Genomic DNA, 20114 nt, shown 5'->3' with positions numbered 1-20114 from the left:
CCCAATTGCTCTTCAGGTATCTGAAGGTGGGGGGGAGGGGCGCTCAACCTTCTCTTCTCCACATTAAATAACCCAAGTTCTTTCAGCTGTTCCTCATAAGTCCTGCCTCCCAAACCCTTACTTATTTTTGTTGCTCTGCACTGGACTAGGGTTGGGTATTCGACCAGTCAAATAAAGTTTGGTCAGCTGACTGGTCAAATATGGGTAAAAAAAAAAAAATTAAATAAATGCCAATTCAAAGAAAAACACAAATTTTCTATTAAGAAATTTATCAAAAACCAATAAAAATATCATATGTCTGTCAAGAAAACTACAGAAAAATGTAGATTACTATAACCTTTACAGGTCAAAAATATGCAGTGAACTGACCAGTCAGCTGACAATATTTGACCAATCAATTGACCAGGTTGCCAACCCTACACTGACTTCTTTTCAAACCTTCTTGAATTGTGGGGCCCAAAATTGGACACAATACTCCAGATGGGGCCTCACTAATGCTCAATACAGTGGAAGAATCACTTCCCTTGATTTGCCAGGGACACTCTTGTTAGTACAACCTAGTATACTGGTGAACCTTTTCACAAGAGAGCGCTGTTGAATCTCATTTAGTTTATGGATTACTGTAACCCCCAGGTGCTTTTCTGAAGTACAGAAACCTAACCATTTATTCCTCAATCTGTATTCATGCATGCAGTTATTCTGTCCCAAGTGCAGGACTTTACACTTGCCTTCACTGAATCTTACCCAATTGCTTGTGTACCATTTTTCCAGTCTATCCAGATCATTCTGGATTCTAACCCAGAATACCTACAACTCCACCCAACTTGATATTGTCTACTAACTTGCTAAGCATGCTCTGAATCTCAACATCCAAGTCCTTTATTAAGATACTAAACAATACTTAACACAGGATACATGCCTGGGTGGAAGCCTGTCCTGGTTCACCAGCCCTGTAGCAGCAACTCCCAGCTGTAGTTCCAAGTCAGGCCCCTGCTCACCAGCCCTCAGGCAAGTCACAGCTGTGTGGGTGGGGGGAGTGGGAGAAGGTTTTTAGTTTTAAAGGCTAGCAACAGAAATTACATATAAACTGATGTAATAATGATGGGACACTGGTTCAAACTGTAACACAACAGAAGTTTAGTGCACATAAACTGGTTTTGGCCATTTTGAAAGCAATCTAAGATAAACCTGGATGGATGTAGCGTCAGACTTAACTGATTTAGGTTAAAAAGTTTTATTGAACTTCTGTCCCAGAACCCCTCCAGATTCAAGTTAACTTACAGTCCTCCAGCTTCCCAGGATGCTTTGCACCTTTCCCACAACCCCTCCCCTCTTCCCCCGCAGGCTAGCCAGGATAGCCTTGGCCCAATGTGTCTGCTCCAGCCAAGCAGGGAGGCCTGCACTAGAACACCTCAGTTTCTGGCCTGGGCCACTGCAGGCATGTGTCTTCATTTCCAGAATAAAAAGTAAATTTCTGTTCACTTGTATATTGGTTTAATCTACATAGCTTTAGCTAACTTGAGAAGATTGAATTGATTCAACCTCAGGCTTTTTGACTGCCAAAATGTGACTGCTCTAAACTCAAGCTGGCACTAATGTAGATCAACATTTGAGCAGCTCAAAGTGCAATGAGGCCCTGTATTTACCTTTTTACAGTCATCCTCACCTGACTTCCAAGATTTCTCCACAATTACCTCAGCCAATTCCTTCAGTACCCTACAAAGCATCCTATCTGGCCCTGCTGATTTGCAAGCATCTAGCTTTTCTAATTAATCCTTAACCTGTTCTGCTATTACTCTAGGATGTTTCTCTTCTTCCCCATCTTTGCTGCTACCTGCATTTGTCATCTGATAGTTGTCCATATTTGTACAGACTGAAGTAAAAAAAAATTGAAATGCTTCTGCCTTCTGAGCATCATCTATAACCAGATTGCCTTTTGCATTCAGTTAGGGGCCTATGGTTTATCTGATCTTTCTCTTACTTTTAATATACTTATGGAGCTCCTTTTTCTGATCTTTTATGTGCCTTGTGAGCTGCATCTCAAACGGTGCCTTGGCCTTCCAATTTTCTCCATTTATACCCATCATATACTCTTATGTTATCCCTAATACTATGAACAAGGTTCCACTTGTTATAGGATTCCTTTCTTGAGTTCCATCTCATGAAAAGATTGCTGTCTAGACAGGCTGCTATCCTGTTCATGGAATCATAGAAAATTTGGGTTGGACGGGACATCAGGAGGTCATCTAGTCCAACCATTGCTCAAAGCAGGACAATCCCTAACTAGATCATCCCAGATGAGACTTTGTCTAGCTAGGTCTTAAAAACCTTCAAGGATGGAGATTCTGCAACCTATCTGGGTAACCTGTTTCAGTGTTTTCCTACCCTCCTTGCAAGAAAATTATTCCTGATTATGGAGTTTCCTCTTGATGTTAGAGGGTCCGATGTTTATGCTTACCTCTCAGATTGCCTGCCTTGGGTACTTCCGTGTTATAATCTGACTCTCTCCTGCCACGTCTTGGTCTAATATGATATTATCAGTCGGGAGGTGTTGTTGACACAGAAGAACACTGGCAATAGTGATGGAAGTGTATCTTACCACGTTACTCCGCCTCCAACTCCTTTAAACATGCACTGTATTTTTATTACCACTTTGGTAAGCAGTTGATCACTTCCCTTTATCAAAAAATGTGATTGTGTATCTTTTGTTTATTTTTCTTTCAGCTGCCCTCATACAGCCAGGGAGCCTTTCCAACTGCTTTGTTTACATTTATTTATTTATTTCCAAACACTCTGCAGCAATCATATAACGCCAAAACAGCATGCATAAACCACATAAAACCAACTTTCAGGACTGTAAATGAAATTCCGTTTTTCTTTGTTTGCTTGTTTTTTAAACTGATATACTTCTTTCAGTTTCTATCTTCTTTTTTTTTTTTTTCTCCTCGGATTGCCAAGCTCAATTGGCCCTACTTAAGTTTCATAAAGCTAAGAAAACAGGACGGGATAAGACTGAACTCGACCTTAATTAACACCAATGAAAATCCGCCTCTCTTTCCTTCTCAGAGCTTCCACCTTCATTTCTCTCCTTTTCAGGTGAATCCAGAGTCAACACTTCTTCATGGATTCCAGCTCTGCACCTCCAGTTGAGCTGCACACCTCCAATCAGAGCCAGGTTCCAGAATCTCACCTTCTTCATCATTGCCCCATGGATCCGCTTTCTCTGGACCTATGCTCCATTCTCTCCCCTCCCACACACCTTGTTGAGCCATGTCCCCTCCTTTTAACTTCAAGGAACAGCTGCTCCAGATGCGGCATTCTCCTAGCACGATCTCTGTTTTCCTTTCCCCAGTCTTCTTTTTAGCCAGTCCCTCATCACTGATATATAAGCTAAACTTCCCTTGCTGCAACTTGAGACCACTGCTCCTTATTCTGTCATTTGCCATCACTGAAAACAGTTAACTCCATCCCCTTTCAAACTCCACTCCAGGTAGTTGAAGGCTGCTATTAAATCCCCTCTCAGTCTTTTCTCCCCTAGACTAAATAAGATCAGTTACCTTAGCCTCTCCTAAGAAGTCATGTGGGCCAGCCCCCTCACCATTTTCATTGCCCTCTGCTGGACATTCTCTAATTTTTCCACATCCTTTCTGTAGTGGGGGGGGGGGGGGGGGGACAAAACTGAACACAGTACTCTAGGTGTGAGTTCAGCAATGCTCAATAGAGGGAAATAATTACTTCCTTTGTCCTGCATGCCCAAACAATACTCTTATACTTCTCCCTAGTTGTTTATATGAGTTTCCACTTCTTATAAGCTTCCTTTTTTGTGTTTTAGTTTACTGAAGAGTTCCCTGCTAAGGCAAGCTGTCATACTTGCTAGTTTTCCTGTACATTGGGATGGTTTGTTTCTGCACTCTCAATAAACTTCTTTGAAAGTATAGCCAGCTCTCCTGGACTCCTTTCCCCTCAGCCTGGCTTGCCTGGGGATCCTGCCCACAAATTCCCTGAGAGACTTGAACTTGAATAATTTCCCATTTTGTGTTACACTGTGACAGCTTGTTACTTCATCCTTTAGCAGGGCTCCTTAAAACCAGCTCTCCTGGACTCCTTTTCCTCTTCCATCTAGTCTCCCAGGGGATCCTGCCCTCCATTTCCCTGAGTTTGTTGAAATCTGCTTCTTTAAAGTCCAGTATCCTTATTCTGTTGCTGTCTTTCCTGCTTTCCTTTAAGACGTTGAAATCTATTATTTCATGGTCACGGTCACCAAGCTATCCTTCTACCTTCACATTCTCAACCAACTCCTCCCTTTCTATGAGTCAAAAAGAGCAGTAAGTCAAAAAGAACTTCCCCCCAGTGGGCTTCTACCATCTGTATCAACATTGGAGATGCTGGATATCTATTGAGATCTCAATTGAGGTTGGAGAAGTGGGAAGGCAGCTCATGTCCCTAACCTGTAATTTGAAGACTGCAGCATACCCCTGATACAGAGCTACCTCAGCACTTGGATGTTTTTGATAGGTACTTCCTAGAGTTCTGGGCAAACAAACTGCTTGATCAAATTTACACAGTCCCACCTAGTCATCTTCTAGTTAGTTGACATGCTGACACATACAGATGTCCTACTGTGACAACAGCACCTTCCAGGCCCGGTATTAATATGGCCCTGCCTTTGTCTCTGGGCAAACCACCCACCTTGTTCACCTGCCATGCTAGTTCATAAATGATTGTGATGTTAAATAGGCAAGAGGCTGCCCTTCATGCACCCAAATGACTGTGGGTGCTAAGTACATGCTCCTACCACCCCTATACATGTCTCATGCCTTGCTGATATTTCCTTCAGCTAGATAGCACTAAGACCCCAGCTCCAGAGTCTCACATGGGACTCTCACTCCCCACTGGAGCTTGAGGTCCCAGTGCAGATGTCTTCTCCAGTGGTTTGCACTGGGTTCTTCCTTTAGACAGACAAACATACACAAACACACACTGGGCCCCTGGCCCCACATACTGGGCTCCCAACCCTCGATTTCCTCTCACTGGGCCTTCACACTTCCCCCTCACTTGGGCTCCTCTTGGATCTTCCACCCCATGGGGCTTAGGTACTTGCAGCCATGCCTGGCCCCCTTACCCTGGGTCCTTACATCCTGTAAGACTCAGGTGGCCACAGCTATGCCTGGCCCCCTCTCAGGGCCTCTGCAACTTTAGGTCTCATGGGAGCCTGGATGCTGCTCAAGGCCCTTCCACTGACCTGGGTCCTGCCTCAGGACTCCCATGAGCTTGGGCTCCCTGTGTGTAGATTGAACCCACTAGGGATGTGAAGGCTGGGGTTTTCAGGTTCCACTTGCCTTTCACCAGGGAGCTAACTGGCCTGGCATTTATGGGGAGCTACCCCACTACAGGTAGCTCCACTAGGTCACTCTACCCCAGCAGGATACAGTTTCAAGTCATACCCAGGGCCAATGAGGCCTCCTCCTTCCCCATAGCTTCACCCTTTACCTCCAAATGTTCCAGGAACAACTCAGCCTGATGTTGCCTCCTTGGATGGTCCACCCAGACTGCTGCCTTCCTGGCCTAAGTTTGAAAAATGACCGCTGCAAATCAGCCACCTGGTGGCTGCCTGCTTTGCCCTTAAAATGACCGAGCACTTATGCTGCTCCATCATACCTATGTGATAAACTAAGGCTTATCTCAGTCCCCAATCCAGCAAAACTCTCAAGAACTAACTTGATTTGAACTTAAATTATTTTTTGAATAGAACAACTAAATTCCATTGCATCATGAAATGGTTTTGAATGCTTGTATTGTCAATTCCTTTCAATTGATTTTTAGAAGGAAACTGACACATTTAAAAATAATTAAAAGTAAAATCACTTGCAAACATACAAAATCCACTTACTACTGTTTATGTTATTTCTTTAGGTAGAAGAGGTTTTTTTGTTTGATTGTTTCTCTTCCCAAACATACACATGTACAAGCACACACATGCACTCACACATCCTTTGGTGGGAAATGAATGTTAACTTCCATTTAGATTTTCCATTCCTGTGAGCTCAGGTTTCAGATACAGAAAAGGCACATGTGTTTATTACATGAAAATGTTATTCTTTTAAAAGTATGTAAAAAAATAATTTCTGTTCTTATAGGAAGTGGAACTGCCCATCTGATTAGGTTTAAACTCAAAGTTTTTCAGCATCCTTTTAATGAAAATGTAGAACAGTCAACCACAAGGGAAAATTCCACTCTGAGGGTCGGTCCTCTAAAGTAACCTTGAAAGTCTTACCATCTCAATTCTCTAAGCCTTCAAGTCCAGTCCTTGTATTTCTCTGCCCATTTGTTTTATCTTCAAATGTATCTGTCTGTCCTAGATGGTCTTCATTTTGGCAGGTAAGAGGATTACTCCTGACACATCCCACTGAAAAGACAATTTGTCTATAGTTAATTTTAATTTCTTGCCTAGAGCTGAAGCAGCTCATTCTTTGAAAAAATGGGATTTAATTCTTTCTGCCATTTATTTCACAAATTTGGCTGCTTGTACCATCGTATCAGATTCCGGGGTCTAATCCTGTGACCAGCACAACTGAAGGAAAAACCATAGATATGACCTGTAACCACCAAGTAAATTTCAGGATTGTTCTCTTGCTTGTATAAAAGAAGTGAGAATGAGGGGTCAGGAAAGGTGAGAATCTTATCCTTATGTTTTACCCTCTATTGCTTTACACCTCATATGGATTGGATCCCTCTATTTGCTAGGAGGAAATATTTCCTCAACATTGGTTCCCAGCTGCCCACCCTTACATTGATGAACACTTGATTCATGCACATACTCCTCATAAATTCAGTAAGGATTCTCTAAATGTTCTTCATTGTGAATAGGCTATGCACAGAAAGTTCCGTAATGTTTAGACAATCTCCAATATTAGATTTTCCAAATGGCTCAGTTCACCAAGAGCTATACTAGTGATTTTTCCAGAGCCCTTAGTAAATACATGTAACCGATATGCATTTGTTTTAAGTTCTCTAAACCTTTACCACTAAAATTCCCTTCTTTTTTGGCCCCAGTTCAGGGAAGTATTTAAATCTAAAGGGAAGTATGTGAGCACTTCTGTTAATTTCAGTGACAACTTTATTTATTTAAAGTTAACCTATACTCAGTAGTTACAGGTCATATCTATGGCTTCTCTTTCAGTTAGCCTTCCTTGAAATGAGGCCCAAGACACATGAGTTCCAACTGCATTCACTTAATTGTCACCTTCCTTCATCTCTCCCTTAGTACTCTTTACCTAGGAAGCTCTGACTTGCTGGTTATCAAGTTTGTTAACACAAAGCAACTACAGCCTTTACTGGCTGCATACACACATTCAAATAATCTGGGAGAATTCTCCCAGATTTGTTCTTTTGGTAGAAAAACCTCTTGGAAAATAGGTGAATAGATGTTTGAATGCTGACACCCTGAAGAGCAGAGAGCTTGCAGTACTGATGCTGCAGAGAAAGGGGAGTCTTGTGCACTCATGTGCAGGCCCTCTCAGTCTGTTAGGACAGAATGGCAGTAGTGCACATGGCAGCCCTGATTGGCTGACCCAGATTGCTCAGAGCCAGTCTGTATCTTCCTGCAGCAAAATATGGAATTGTGAAAGGGGCATGCTCTTCTCCCTGGTCAGCTAGAGAAGCAGAGTCCAGTGAGCAACATAGTCTTTCTGGGGGCAGGGGAGGGAGGAGAGGGAGCAAAGCACACTGGGATGCTGGAGGACTATGATGTAGCTTGTCTCAGAAGAAAATGTGTACAAACATTCACTGTCCCAGGAGAAGCTCTCCTGAAAGTAATTTAACCCAAGTTGTACCCAGATTATTTTTCTCTGGAGCAGTCCTTTTTTGCTTTGAGAGAAAAATCCTAAAAAGCTGTACATGCATGATTTCTCCTGGAAAAAACAGTGGTTCTCCCAAGACACCCAGTACAGAGAAACTCTTGTTTGCCCATTTGGTTAAAAAAGTTTGCATTAATTTTATAGTGCTTATTGTTCTGAGTTTAACAGGCCAATTTTGCCTTGTGTTCAGGATTTCTTGCATACTGGGCTTATTTGCGTTAAGCAACTGGATTCTGATTGGGAGTGATTACCTATTTGCATACGTTTCATATATTCATAGGCGCTATGAACATAAGACACTTCCCTTGTATTTGCAGTCTAGACAGGCAAGACAAAGATAGGAAACAGAGCCATGGATGCATGACAGGGTGCAGCTTACTGATGGTCATATAGCAGACCAGAAGGAGAACAGAGATCAGAAAAGATATTTTCTATCTCTCAGGCCACTACCCTTTTCACTGGAACACAATGACACTCCACTTCACTTGCATGGCTTTGATCTGCAAAGGGGATACATCCACTTACATTTAATCATAGGATTAGGCTCTGTCATGGTGTAAATACAGACAAAGGGCATTTATGCACATGCTCCAGAAGTGGAGGAAGGGGTCTTTCATTAGAACAGTTCCAAGAGCTACTCTAATACAAGCACTCAGAGTGTCATTGTATTATTGTTCTTGTGCTGAATAACGGTGGTGGGTGTGTTCTAACTAAAGCTCCTCAAACAAGCTTTAGTTTAAGAGCCCCTACCACAATTTTTCAGCATGGGGATGCTGATACATGGGACACTTGGGTCTGGAGCAAGGCAATTACCACGCTCCAGCAGACTCAGTTAAGCAAGTCTGCTCTGATGTGCCATAATTACAGCACATCAGAGCAGCCTCGCTGCACATGTATAGGCACCCAAATTACCTATATATGGATTGCTGTGAGGCAGATGCCTGTGATCCATAATGTAGGCCTGTACGAAGCTGACAACCCTCTCAGCAAATCCTGATTTAGTTTGCCTTCTCTTACTGTACCCCATATAGCAGCTGTACACATGAAAAGGCCCCACAAATTCAGATTAAAAGATCTAGTTCATCTCCTCCTCACTGGGTAAGGTATAGTGGAGAGTATTTTGGGAATCTTTCAGTGAAGCCCTTCAAACTTGCCAGCATATTTACACACACAATAAACTGGACACCATCTTAAGCAATATTCACTATCATGGGCCTGATTCTATGATTCTAATACCCACTTAATTAACATAAAACCAATCAATTCAAAAGGAGACTTACCATCACACCCTTAGTACTACCATACATCTTGGCTGATCCATCAGATAGAATGTGTTAAAATAAGCCATGGAGATCTGGAGCCACACAGCTTTAGGTGGAGTAGCTGTCATTTGGAAACAGAGTAATTTCCTTTTCTATGTAGTGTTACAACTTTAATCGTTCTTTTGGATGCAGGGGCCCCAGGTGACATTCCTTTCTTAATTATTCCATTTTAAAAGGCCAAAACATGGCCATTATAAAATAAAAGCACTTCCAAAAGGCTGACAGACAGTGCTATTAATTATAATTGTTCTGAATACAGAAGATTGGCTGAGAAATCCTTTAAAATGTTTTAACGGCTGTCACATTTTAACATCTGACATTTGCATGCAGTAGAAATGTCAAAAGGTTTAAATTCTCATAGTTCAAATAATGTGATGCTGTAAAAGGCAAATGAAGCCTTCATTTAAATACAATCAAACCATCTGAACACCAAATTATAAGATGTTGTGAAGGGTAAGTTATACACATCATGCCCGATTGTATTATTTGCCATTCTGTATGTGATTCAACTATCTCTATAATAACAAATCTCTTATATTTAAACTCATGCATTAATGTATTTCTGTACATCTATAAAAGTATACACTGCTTCTGGAAGGTTTCCATAAATTGCAGAGTCATGAGAGAATAACCAGATAATCCTAAAAATTATCATACATGTTGGACTGTGTTATACATCCTCTTTCTACTAAAATTCTGGGGTGAAGAAGGAGAAGAATTGCATATTCTAAGGATAAACAGATATTTATTTCATTAGGAGTCCTCTTAGTAGCAAATTAGTTGCTGACATTGGTGAGATTTATGTCCTAATGATGAGACCCACATTACTGCAGTTTATGAAAGTTTTGCTGTTGGCTTTCATAAAAGTGGGATCTAGCCTAAATCCAACTATTATTGAGGTTAACAGCAGAATCTGGTTGCAAAACGAGCAGAAAAGACCTGATTCATTGCTCAGACAGTTGCATGCACCTTCCATTACATCTCAGGAAAAAATCACTGAACAAATGGATAGCCATTCCCCTAATTTAAAATATGGGTAAAAATACTAGTGTATATTACAAGTAGAAAGGTGTTACATTGTTGTTGTCTGGTGCATAAACTAGTGCATTCAAGGAAGAGCAAGTAGTACAGGTTGCACTAAAACTATAAAAATATTGACATTTAATAAAAATTTTATATAACTATGGAGCAACAAAACGCCTGTGGTTTGGAAATGCTTTTAAAGGGTAGAAAACAAAAATCAAAGAGATTATGTATGAAGTGGAATAAAACAAGTTTTTAAAAAATGATATCAAGAAAGCATATTGGAAAGAGGAAAAAAATGGCATCATCAAACAGAAAGGAGTGATGTCCTGGAAGATTAAAATGTTCAGCCTGTAACTGATCTCATCTGCTTCATTTCTAAGGAGGAACTGACAGAGAAATACTGAAAGCCCTTTTCTTTTGTGAAGGAATGGAGATTTTCCTGCACTGACAGTGAAAAAGAGTATTACTTTGCATTTATCAGCTTGACAGAAACTATTTTTTAAGCAACGAAAAGGCATTATTTAAATTTGACAGGAAAGGAAAGGAAAGGTTACATGCATGAAGACTCTCTGATCTCAGTAGTAAAAGGATCATTTGCATTTCAGTTATTCCTTTTGGCTAGAAAAGCATGACTATCTAGTCGCCTCTTCCTCCTCTGATATGTTCAACAATGACCAGGAACGAGGAGATAACACAAACCTTTATAATTAGTCACACATTTATAGGCCATGGATGTACTGCACTATAGAGATTATGCCAGAGAGATACTGGAAGGAATCAATGAGCTATAAAACAGTTACTTGAGGGGAATCATTTTTATGATGATTGTGTTAACACGTAAAGGATGAGAGGTTTGGTTAAGGTAGGCGTCTGAAAATTCTCCTTGTACATGAGAATCAATTTTCAAAAGCTTGAAGAATTTGGATTCTGGAAAATCCTAAGAATCCTTCCCTAAAGCAGTCTGTATCATCTTTAGCTTGACAATGACATAAAATAACGAACTTTAACCACTTTCCTGTTGACCACAAGGCAGCTCCTGCTGGGTACCAGAGTCACCACATCAGGTACCCAAACTTCACTTCACTTCAGTCTTCCCTACCTCTTGAAATAATATTCCTTTGTGCTTTGCATCTTTACTCCTCATTTGCTTCCCTTCCATTTTCAGCCTTCCCTTCCATAGGCACACCAGTCCCAAATTACTCCCCATTTTCTGAAGTGACATTGCCATGTTAATTACCATACAGAAATACAGCTGATGTGCCATTACCCTGTCCAACCTAATTTCATCATATGTAACAGGGTTCCCTTTTATCAGTTTCATTTGGGTGCCTTTTAGTTTCAGTGATTGTCTCCTTTTTCCTGGATTTTGAGAGAAGTTTTCTAGAAGAACATGGTTTACTGCATCTGTGCCATTCACTACTTTGTATACTTCTGCCATGCCTGCTTTAGGTTGTCTGATTGCTAAACTACACAGACACAGGGTGAAACCTTGGCCCTTGGGAAATCAATAGATTTCACTTTCAATGCAGTGGTCCTGTCAAGAGCAGCAATAAGAATCAAGATCAGTCTGCCTAAGGGTCTTTCTATAAAAAAGAAATTAAACTCTGGTTCTAGTCCTGGCATAGACCTATCCTCCTATTTCTGGCTCAGGGAATTTGAATAAAACTTCCTGTGCCAACCTGCACATGACTCTTCCCCCAGTCTTTGGAGATATGAACTCACATCCTTTGGAGAAAGGGAAAATAATAAAGGAATATGAAAACCTAATGTATACATTTACATATAAACAAAAATTAAACATCACAATCGGAATATTGGGAGTGTGATTCTCCTTTCCACCCTGCCCAAAGCACACAACTAATTTTGCTAAATTACTAAGTGGATTCATATGGGTCAGCAAATAAGGCATAGATCAGAGTACCCCAAGCAAAGCTAAAACAAAAATAATGTTTTCAGTAGTGCAATGCATTGATTACGAATAAGGTTTAGTCATTTCAGCATCAAGCAGTAGGCCATAGATCATAAGTACTACCAATCTAGATATGTAACTGTATAGGATATTCTGTAACAATATCCAAACCTGATATACCTTATGTTATCCATGTGTTTCTGCACCAGGGTTAACTCACTCACTATGGCTCCAAACTCTTTAATTGCACAAGTTTGGACAAATATAGCAGTTATATAATCAGCTCTATCCACTGGAGCATTCATTTTTATTCAGGCTGTCTGTGTTAACAGTGGTGACAATTTTGCTCCTGGATGAAAGAGGGATCCTCTTTGTATACTGCAAAGTTAAACTGTCTGTTAGACCAAACTACTTCAGTGGCACTTTGGCAATAAGGCCTCAATGTATAACATTAACAGGATTAAGGATCTGGCCTTTAACAGTGTTTAGAGGAAAAAGCTATATCATGTATGTCTGTAGACCCTATAGATATGCAGGCAAAGGTGTAACAGGATCTGACATGCATTTCACAGCACTGTACATCCTGCCATGCCACACGTGCATGGTGTGATGCACAATTGTGAGATCAGGATTCAAATCTCATCACACATTATTGCTGGTTCAGGGGGAGCACAGAATCATGATCCTGGGCTTCCCTATTCACTGGCAAGTACTAAGCTCCTGCGGCTGGTAGCTTGCAGCTGTTATGGTCTTCCAGCCATGGACTCCCAGGTATGGGGATGCATGGGTCAAGCCTATAGCTGGAAGTCCTGTCAGCTAATGGGGCTCCAAGCCACAGGGTCGCTCCAGGTGCACCTGTGGCTGGAGACCCATATCAGTGGTAGTCTCCAAGCTGTGGGGATGCCTGGGCACCCCTGTAACAGGACAGCATTAAAATATTAAAATAGACAGTATAGAAGAGTGTACTAAAGCAGTCCTGCAAATGCCATTATGACTAGGGCTAGCATGTTTTATGTAGCAAGGGCCCCTTTCCAAAAACTTTAATGAACTGATATTAAGCAAAGCACAAAGCAGGCATTGCTTTGGTCTGCTAAATATTAGCACAGAACAAAGACTTATAAGCAAGGCCATGAAAATCTCACTAAAACAAAAAAGACATGATGATTCAAAAGCAGAATGTTTATTGTTGCTTTTGATGCAGCTGAAAGAAATGGAATTTAATTTAGTGGTTATTATGTTCAATGGCTTTCTTTTGTTAATGTTTAGATTAGAATGCTCTTGATTATTATATCCTTTTTATTAGGAGCTAATGGTTTTTAACACACATACAAGTAATGAGATTTTAGGGCTGACTAAAGCTGACTTTTCTGGTTCCAGAAACTATTATGATTATTATTGAACATTAATTCTATTTACCCCAATCCGGGCTGGGGTTCAAATGTGTTGGATATTGTATACTTGTGAACCTAAAGGAGAACTTGCATTTTATTCTACATAAATTTAGATATGTCCCTTACAATCTGGAGAACAAGGAGAAAATATGTCTTAACCATAAGGAAGAGTCTCATGGCTTTAAAACTTAGGTATGAGTAGCTTGAATACCCATATTGTCTCTGCGAGACACTTTAGTGAGATGGCAGGATAGATCTGCACCTTACAGACTAACCAAAATAGATTTGATTAGATTATCCAGGTGGTGGAGTAAAGTTCCATAGTCCCTGTGTAAGCCATACTTAACATAATCCAGTTTTAGGATGATTTCTTGATCCATGATTTCCTGTTCAAATCATTCTTTAAAAGACTGTTTTCTAACAAACAGCCACTCTCAAGTCAGACCCCTCATTATGGTCTGAGTCCGGCTTCATTGATTTGAGTGGCTACAGCTTTGTGGTTGTATAGTAACTATAGGAGTCCCTGCTCCAGATCCTTAAGGTGTATAACCCAGTTGGTGGGATAAAAGCAGGTATGTTTGTAATGTAGAGCTTGACTGTAGATGATGGATCTAGTTGTATACTTAGAATGAAAGCTGGTAGCATGAAGGTAGTTGTGGCAGTCGATTACTTTCCAGACCAATATGGTAGCAACACCCCAATGCAAACCTTCACAGTAGAGTCTGAGAACTGAATTTGTTGAGGGGAGTATTCCAAAGTCAGTTTGATGGAGAGGTGAAAGTTATTAAAGTACTGCTGAAATTTCTCTTGAGATCCATATAACAAAATGTCATTGATGTATCTTTTGCAGACCATGGGTATGCTAAGAAGTGCATTTTAGAAGCCTATTCTATACCAAATGCTGTATATACCCAAATCCAAGGCAACTCTGAATTTAAAATGATCCTTCAGTAATTGAATTCCATATGTGTAAAATTTATAAATGTGTTATGATTTTCCATGTGCAGAATCTAACTATTGGAGAGTTATAAATTTGTGCTCCACCCTCTCAGCGGTAGGGAAAAGCAGTGGCAGGTGAAAAGACAGTGGGGGAGGTGTTAGCAGGGCAGGAAGTGGGAAACACAGGGGGGGTGTTAAGAAGACTAACCAACCCTGCTTGCTCCCCCACAACTGCTGCCTGTATCCCTCATGACTTGTTCCCCCATGCCTACACTCCATCCTCCACCATGCGTATACCCCCTTGTACTTGCTGTCTCCTTGGTGCCTTCTTTCATGCTTAGACCCCCTAATGCCTGCTCCCAACTTTTCTCTTGCTACTGCTGACCAGTCTGACCCCCTTCTGCCGTCCAGCATCTCCCCCTCTGTAGCCTCTGCCCCCTCCCATCTGCCCCTCCACCTACAACCTTTTTCCTCTCCTGCCCCATATTCTCTGGCTTCTATAGGGCTTGAGTTTTGCTGCAGTCCAATAGCAGCAGTTATGGTGGTAGCTGTGGTCCAGGCTCCAGGGCCTGGCCAGAGCTGCTGCCAGTTCCATACCTTGCCTTGGATTCAAGTAAATATGGTAAACCCTCATTTGAATGGTTAAATAAATGGCCTAGGAAATGTGCTGACAGTCACCATCCCAATAGTTCCCCTATATTTAAAATAAGATATACATTTAAGAATTAAAGGTGCCAGTATGTAGGCAATGATATCTTTTCAAATGTCTCCTTTTTTGAAATTCCTAAAGCACCCTTTTGGCCTAGAAACCTACCTATCCAAAGTACAAAGCTTCATAGTATCATAGTGCTTAGGGTCGGAAGGGACCTAAATAGATCATCAAGTATGTCCCCCTGCCCCAGGCAGGAATGGGTGCCAGAGTCATATCACCCCAGCCAAATATCTGTCCTGCCTCCTGTTGAAGACCCCAAAGGTAGGAGAAAGTACCACCTCATTTGGGAGCCCATTCCAGTGCCTGGCAGCCCTAACTGTAAAGTAATATCTCCTGATGTCCAGCCTGAACCTTCTCTCTAACAATTTGTGGCCATTATTCCTAGTAACCCTGGGTGGTGCCTGGGGGAACAGAGCCTCCCCCAATTCTTGATGTAAACAACCACCAGATCCCCTCTCAGCCTTCTCTTGTGGAGATTGAATAGGTTCAGGCCCTTTAGCCTCTCTTTGTAGGGCCTTCCCTGCTGCCCCTTGACCATGCGAGTGGCCCACCTCTGGACCCTCTCAATGCTGGCCACATCCCTCTTGAAGTGTGGTGCCCAGAACTGGACGCAGTACTTCAACTGTGGTCTGACCAATGCCGCATAGAGAGGAAGGATCATCTCCCTGGACCTACTTGTGATGCATCTGTAGATCCACGACAAGGTGCAGTTAGCCTTTTTGACTGCTTCCTCGCATTGGTGGCTCATGTTCATCCTGGATTCAACAATAACTCCAAGACCCCTTTCTGCCACCATGTTGACAAGAAGCGTGTTCATCAGCCTACAGGTGTTTTGCTGGTTCCTTCTCCCTAGGTGTAGCACCTTGTTCTTGTCTGCATTAAATTTCATCCTATTCTTATCTGCTCACCTATGTAACTTGTCTAGATCTAGTTGAATTCTCTCCCTCCCTTCCAGTATGCCCACTTCTCCCCACATCTTTGTGTCATCAGCGAATTTGGACAGCAAGCATTCCATGTCCACATCCAGATCACTAATAAAGATGTTGAACAGTACAGGCCCCAAGACGGAGCCCTGGGAGACTCCACTGTCTACATCTCTCCAGGTCGAAAACGACTCATCCACCACCACTCTCTGGGTGTGGCCATCTAGTCAATTTGTCACCCATCTGACTGTGTAGGCCTCAATGCCACAGATACCAAGTTTTTTTTTAAGAATATATGCTGGGAAACCATATCAAATGCCTTCTTAAAGACCAGGAAGATGATATCCACCCCAACACCCTCATCCAGGCACTTTGTGACCTGATCATAGAAAGAAACCAGATTAGTCAGGCAGGACCTGCCCTCAATGAACCCATGTTGTTTACCCCTGAGCATTACCTCCCCTGCTGGGCCCTTGCAGATGTGCTCCTTGATAATTCTCTCAAAGGTCTTCCCAAGGACCGAGGTAAGACTGACTGGCCTATAATTGCCAGGGTCCTTCTTTCTCCCCTTCTTGTAAATGAGGACCACACTGGCCCTTTTCCAGTCCTCTGGTACCTGGCCAGTGCCCCAAGAGCTCTCAGAGGTGTTCCAGGGGCCCCACTCTGACCCCTGCCAATTCCCTCAGCACTCTTGGGTGAAGAGCATCTAGACCTACTGATTTAAACACGCCCATCCCCTCCAAAAGTTCCCCAAGTAGGTTGTCCCTGACCCTAGGCATATCGGTGCCTCCTCTGGGTCCATTTGCAATTATAGTGGGGGGAGATGTCCTGGTCCCTGTTCAGGAATATGGAGGCAAAGAATTTGTTAAAGAGGTCAGTTATTTCATTTGCCGCAATCACCAGATTGCCAAGCCTATCCTGTAGGGGCCCCACATTGCCTGGTGCCTTCTTCTTACTCCCTATGTATTTGAAAAATAACTTTTTAATATCCTTAATTCTGGTCAGTAGCCCTATCTCCATCTCTGTCTTGGCCTTCCTAACAGCCTCCCTGCAATCCTGAGCAATGGAGGTTGAATCCTCCTTGGTGATAGGCCCTTGCTTCCACTGTTTGTACTTGTCTCCCCCCCCCCCCCCCCCAGGCATCCCTGGATGCCTTTGCTGAGCCATGGGGGCTTCTTAGCACTCCTGCCCCCCCTTGGTGCACATTGAGACTGACTCCCTTTGAGCTTGGAGGACCGTCTCCTTGAGGAACAATGGAAGGAAATTAATGAACTGTGATTCACTCAAATGAGATGTGCAGTCATTATGGATAGGTAGGGTCAGATCCCATATACAGACATTTTGTGCTCTTGTTGGAAGAATGAGATAAACAATTACATCACTATTTGTGGTATTGTCCATTCTTTGAATAAAATAAGAAAAAATGGATTTTTCTATTAGTGAAAAAAATTAAATACTGTGTTAATGAAAAAAATAATGTAGGTCTCAGCAATTTATAGACTGTCCTGTACCCCCTAGATGCATTTCCATTACTGGCACAAAGCATAAGGGCCATAATCAAATAGAATCCTCCTGTTTTTATTCATTTATCTTCGAATGTATAATGTTTCATTTTATCTATTTTTGTATCATCATATATCATGTTCTCTTTTAATTTTGTTAAATTGGCAAAATGTATGCTTTTACCAAGTTTTGGGGGTATTGGTTGTAGCTATGTTGGTCTGAAGACATAGGCAGGCTAGGTTCTTTGGGTAAACATGATATCTTGTACTAGACCAACTGAATCGATGGAAAAACTTGTTCTTGAAGCTGGCACAAGCACCTTCTTCAGGCATAATTTTACTGTATTGTTTTAGTGAAATCTGTCAATAAATTACTACTACTATTACTACTACTTTTCCTACTCTTCTCCCCTCTATCCTGGGGAAAAAATGAAGTCTTTTACAAAGTAGCAATACAAGAGTGAAGGTAACCTGAGTCAGGTCTTCCATAAAAAAAAAAATAAAAAAAAATACAGAAATGTCCACATTCTCCACATAGCTTACACCTTATTGCTTGTTCTAATATGTCTAAACAACCCTTCCAAAGATGCAACTTTCAGTGAAAACTGCCAAGGGTATTGGCAGCTCATGATCAAACCTTATGTCACAAAACAATTAGAATAAATAAATTAAATTCAGTGTTCTACTTCATTGACATATGAAGGGAGAGATATTCACTTCAAATAGATTTCAGTTGCAAAGTAGCTCAAACAATCAGTAAAAAAAAATTAGTAGAACTATTAAAATTACCTTGGAACGCTAGTGCTAAGACTGCCTTCTTACTGGTGATTACAACAAACTAACCTCACAGTTCTCAAGACCTGCAACATTGATTTCAAGTCATTTATTAACTTCAGGAGACACTGCAGCTGGCTGGCTTTCCAAACCAAGTCACACCACTGTGCATAATTTGATGTTGTGATTTATCTACAGTTATTCCTTATTAAATGAAGCCTGGTGGCAGTAACCAAGCAATAAGGGAATACAGTTGTAGTCATTTTATTGCTTTGAAAATGAGCATTGGGAAAAATGAGACTTACCTATGATCTGTTAATATACAGATAATTTGTTCAGCTGAGTTCTCAGATGGAAGCCCCTGTGCTCCCACACAATGAAAAATCCAATCCTGTTTCTTTTTATTAATTTAGTTGTTTGAAGTAGGGATTCATTTAGAGCTTTGCCCTTCAGTTTCCAAGCTCTTGCAAGGAGGCTATACAACAATTATGGCCCCCACCCGCAACTGTTTTTGTAATAAATGGGAGTGACAGCCATTCACATTCTATCTAGCTCTGTCCCTACAGCAGTTGATTACCCTGAGCTGGAGCAAAATACTTCATCACCTGCAGCAGTGATTGAAAGTGTGCCAGCTGTTTCATTTTAGCCTTCTCTTCCTCAGCTTGGGGAGAATTTGAAATTTGATCTCCTACTGGTAATTCCTGTTCTCTGTTGAACCAAATTCAAAGAATTTAGTGATATCTCTTTCCATATGCCATTTTCCCCAAACAAAACAAATATTTAATAGCTTTGAGGAAATATTTAGGCTGCACTGAGATTTTCTCTCTAGGTCATAGAGAATATAGTAAGTTGATATGAAAAAAAAACAAAACAGATTTACATCTGTGTTGCTGAACTTCCCTCAATGATATCCCTGTGAGAGAGAGAGCAAGAGAAGGAAAGAGAAAAAGAGAAAGAAAGATTGAAAAAAATATCTGATAGAGTCATACTTAAAGGAGAAATGACTGTACTAATTAATTGATCAATAATCTAATTGATCAATTAATTGATTAAATAACATTAATTTGATTAACAAATGCAGATCCCTGGTTACTTTGTCCTATAATTAGTTCTTCTTCCATGTCACCTTGGTGTCTTTGGGCAAATATGGATTTTTAGGATGGGAATTTCAAACAATTTTCAGTAGGAGCAAACTAAGGAAGGCAGGATGGTTCTGCAAACTCAGTCCTAATTGTAGTCATCAGACAGTATAGCAGCATGGATCCTATCCTCACCTGAAGTCAATGAAAAGACTCACTGACTTAAATAGGAGCAGAAAGTGATTTACTATCAAGGTCTTTTAAGACTTTCTCCCTGAGAACATTAAATGCTCTCTTCTATGTAAATCCTGCTGCTTATTAAACTAAATAGGGTAACATACAAGAAAATATACTGCAGAAAGCAGCACTGCATTTTCAATTACACAGGCTTCATGACCAAGGTGGTATTTTGAATATGACCTGATGATACATATTATGCTGATTACTAGTAAGTGTTCTTTCTGGGATACAATCACCCTCTAACTGTATTACTTATGTACATGCCATAAACTTTTACAGATCATAATGCATAAAGTTGAATCAGATCTGAAACAAAATTAGATACAGGGCCATATTTTCAATTCTATGTACCCAATATTAGAATTTGTTTCTTAAGCACCCCAAAATAGTGGCTTCATTTTCAGAAGTCATGAGCATTCCTAAATTTCACCAATGCCCAGA

General features: G+C 41.1%; 1 long non-coding RNA gene across 1 annotated transcript; it reads right to left on the bottom strand.

Annotated features, from left to right (window-relative positions):
• Window positions 1-921: 921 nt before the first annotated feature.
• LOC132249116 (uncharacterized) lies at window positions 922-18907 on the bottom strand. The gene is made up of 3 exons (XR_009460514.1): window positions 18660-18907; window positions 6275-6406; window positions 922-1019 (listed from the first exon to the last, which is right to left on the bottom strand). It is a non-coding gene; the product is annotated as an uncharacterized LOC132249116 (long non-coding RNA).
• Between the last annotated feature and the right edge of the window lie 1207 nt (window positions 18908-20114).

Source organism: Alligator mississippiensis, chromosome 3, assembly GCF_030867095.1.
Source record: "Alligator mississippiensis isolate rAllMis1 chromosome 3, rAllMis1, whole genome shotgun sequence".
Taxonomy (NCBI): domain Eukaryota; kingdom Metazoa; phylum Chordata; order Crocodylia; family Alligatoridae; genus Alligator; species Alligator mississippiensis.
This window is presented reverse-complemented; position numbering and strand designations above follow the sequence as displayed.